A 3788-nucleotide genomic window follows, 5' to 3' on the forward strand; every position below is an offset into this window, starting at 1 on the left:
GCCGGGAGGCCATTAGACCCCACAGGGGAAAGACGGACCTAGCTGGTTACATCCGTCTTTGTTCTGAAATCACTCCCTCCTATAATCAGGGTTTAGCTATGGCGGCAGCGCTGCAGGGAACCACGATCCAGGAGATTCTTTCACAGAGACGAGGGAATAGAAGGTGTTTTAAATGTGGTAGTCTGGGTCATTTTAAAAGTGATTGTCCTGATAATAAGCCTAGTATAAACGGGCAATCAGGTGGTCCACGAGGAACATGCCATAAGTGTAGAAAAGGAAATCATTGGGTAAAGGGATGCAAGTCAAAAAAATAATTTCCAAGGTAGACCCGTGTCGGGAAACGGGGGGAGGGGCCAGCCCCAGGCCCCGTTGCATCTAAGACAGACTGTCTGTGGGGCACAGCTGCTGCCGAGCCAAGGAAATCCATCTTTGACCTCGCCAGAGCTACACCAGGAAGTGCAGGACTGGAACTCTGTTGCGTGTGCCAGGCCGTACTAGCGCCAGAGATGGGGGTTCAGGTTTTACCCACGGGAGTCTTCGGACCATTACCCGAAGGCACTTGGGGATTGCTGTTAGGACGAAGCAGTTCTACTGTAAAGGGACTGCAGATTTATCCAGGAGTCATAGACAGTGACTATGAGGGAGAAATTAAAATTATGGCTGCTTCCCCTCATGGTGTCATAACTATACCAGCTAATCAAAGAATTGCTCAGCTAGTTTTGGTTCCTTTACATCCACTGCCTTCCAAATTCATTAAAGATAAAAGAGGGGAGGAGGGCTTTGGCTCCTCCGGAGTGTTTTGGGTTCAGTCTATTACAAATAAAAGACCTAACCTTAAATTGACTATTGAAGGAAAGAGTTTTGAAGGATTAATAGATACGGGAGCTGATGTTACAATTATTAAGGGACAGGACTGGCCATGTAACTGGCCATTGACAGAGAACCTAACACATCTGCAGGGTATCGGTTACGCAAACAACCCCAAACAGAGCGTGATACTTTTAACTTGGAAAGATGCAGAGGGAAATTCAGGACAAATTCGGCCTTTTGTGATGCAGAACTTGCCGACTACCCTCTGGGGTAGAGACCTTCTATCTCAGATGAATTTAATTTTGTGTAATCCTAATGAAATCGCCTCTAAGCAAAAGACAGTGTTGGAGGAATCCGTACCTGCTCAGGGGCTTGGAAATGAAGGACAAGGCACTAGAAAGTTTAAAAACGCCCAGGCAAACCCTAACTCTAGAAGTCTGGGGCATTTTCGGTAATGGCCACTATCTTGCCTGCACCCCACGCTGATAAAATTCAATGGCTTAGTGACAATCCTGTGTGGGTTGATCAGTGGCCTTTATCTAAGGAGAAATTGGAGGCCGCCTCTCTGCTGGTGCAGGAACAGTTAGGGGCGGGACATTTAATAGAGTCATTATCTCCATGGAACACGCCAATATTCGTAATTAAAAAGAAGTCTGGCAAATGGAGATTGTTACAGGATTTAAGAAAGGTAAATGAAACAATGTTGCCCATGGGAACCTTACAAGTGGGTCTTCCATCCCCCGCGGCTATCCCAAAAGGGTTTCATAAAATAGTCATAGATTTAAAAGATTGTTTCTTTACCATTCCTTTGCACCCTGAAGATTACAAAAGGTTCGCTTTCAGTGTTCCTTCTATTAACTTTACAGAGCCTATGCACAGGTATGAGTGGACAGTGCTTCCCCAGGGTATGGCTAACAGCCCGGCCTTATGCCAGAAATTCGTAGCACAGGCCATTCAACCTGTGAGACAGAAATGGCCAGATATTTACTTTATCCATTTCACAGATGATTTTCTAATTGCAGGAAAAAAATCATCAGACCTTGCTTTTATGTTTTAGAGATTTGCAGCAAGCCTTGGTCGCTAAAGGGCTGCAGATAGCTACAGAAAAGGTTCAGATCCAGGAGCCATATAATTATCTGGGTTTTAAACTTACAGACCAGTCAATTTTTTTCCCAGAAGATAATTATCCGCAGGGACAATTTGAAAACTTTAAATGATTTTCAGAAGTTATTGGGTGACATTAATTGGCTTCGGCCGTATTTAAAACTTACAACAGGAGAATTGCAACCTTTATTTGATATTCTTAAAGGGGATGCTGATCCGACATCTCCTAGGGTATTAACTTCAGAAGGACTTTTGGCTTTACAGACAGTGGAGAAAGCTATTGAAAATCAATTTGTTACCTATATAGATTATTCCTTACCTCTGCATCTGCTAATTTTTAATACGACTCATTCGCCTACAAGTTTATTATGGCAAAAGGCTCCTCTGATGTGGATTCATTTGAGGGTGTCTTCTAGGCGTAATATTTTGCCATATTTTCAGGCAGTGGCCCAAGTAATTATGCTTGGTAGAAAGCAGGCGCTGACTTATTTTGGTAAGGAGCCGGACTTTATTATACAACCTTACAGTGTAAATCAGGATGAATGGCTAAAACAGCATAGCACAGATTGGCTGCTAGCGCAGATTGGTTTTAAAGGGTGTATAGACAATCATTATCCTCAAGACAAGTTAATAAAGTTTTTAAATATGCATGAGGTTGTATTTCCTAAAATGACATCTCTACGGCCGTTGCAGAATGCACTCCTAGTTTTCACAGATGGTTCATCAAAAGGAAAAGCCGGATATCGTGTTAACAATCAGCAGGTGGTCGTAGAAACGCCTGGGTTATCCGCTCAGTTATCAGAGCTTACAGCAGTGCTGTGTGTTTTTCAAACTGTAAATAGTACGTTTAATCTCTTTACTGACAGTGCTTATGTTGCATTTTCTATACCGCAATTAGAAACCTGTGGCACGTTTAATTTTAACACGCCAGCTGGATCCTTGTTTTCACAATTGCAAGGTATCATTCTTGCTAGAAAAAATCCTTTTTATATAGGACACATCAGATCCCACTCGGGTCTCCCTGGACCTCTGGCTCAGGGTAATGAGTGCATTGACAAGGCGCTAATTGGTCAAGCCTTGGCACTCACACATAGAATTGGCAAAACGTGATCATGATAAATTTCATCTTTCGAGTCATAAGTTGAGACTCCGCCATAAGATCACAAAAGAGCAAGCTAGAATGATTGTAAAGCAATGCCCTAATTGTCTCACTTTAGCACCAGTGCCCCATTTAGGGGTTAACCCACGTGGCCTTGTGCCCAATCAAATTTGGCAAATGGATGTAACTCACTATGCAGAATTTGGGAAATTAAAATTTATACATGTTTGCATTGATACATGCTCAGGACTTATTTTTGCTTCCCTGCATACGGGAGAAGCCTCTAGAAATGTAATTGATCATTGTTTACAAGCCTTTAATACCATGGGGGTACCTAAGGTCATTAAGACAGACAATGGACCAGCCTACACTGGTAAGAACTTTATCTCATTCTGTACGGAATTTAATATAAAACTTAAAACTGGAATTCCTTATAATCCAATGGGACAAGGAATCGTGGAGCGTGCCCATCGCACACTTAAAAATTGGCTTATTAAAACTAAGAAGGGAAATTTATATCCTCCTCGGTCTCCAAAATCACATCTTGCCTTTGTTTTATTCGTTTTAAATTTTCTCCAAACGGATGCTAAAGGTCAGTCCTCTGCAGACAGACACTGGAATCCAGCTACTTCCAATTCCTACGCCATGGTTAAGTGGCGGGATCCTTTAAATAATTCATGGAAAGGCCCAGACCCCGTTTTAATATGGGGAAGAGGTGCGGTTTGCATTTTTTCCCAGGAAGAAGACGGAGCGCATTGGTTGCCAGAGAGATTGG

The sequence above is a fragment of the Apodemus sylvaticus genome, chromosome 5 (genome assembly GCF_947179515.1).
Source record: "Apodemus sylvaticus chromosome 5, mApoSyl1.1, whole genome shotgun sequence".
Classification (NCBI taxonomy): domain Eukaryota; kingdom Metazoa; phylum Chordata; class Mammalia; order Rodentia; family Muridae; genus Apodemus; species Apodemus sylvaticus.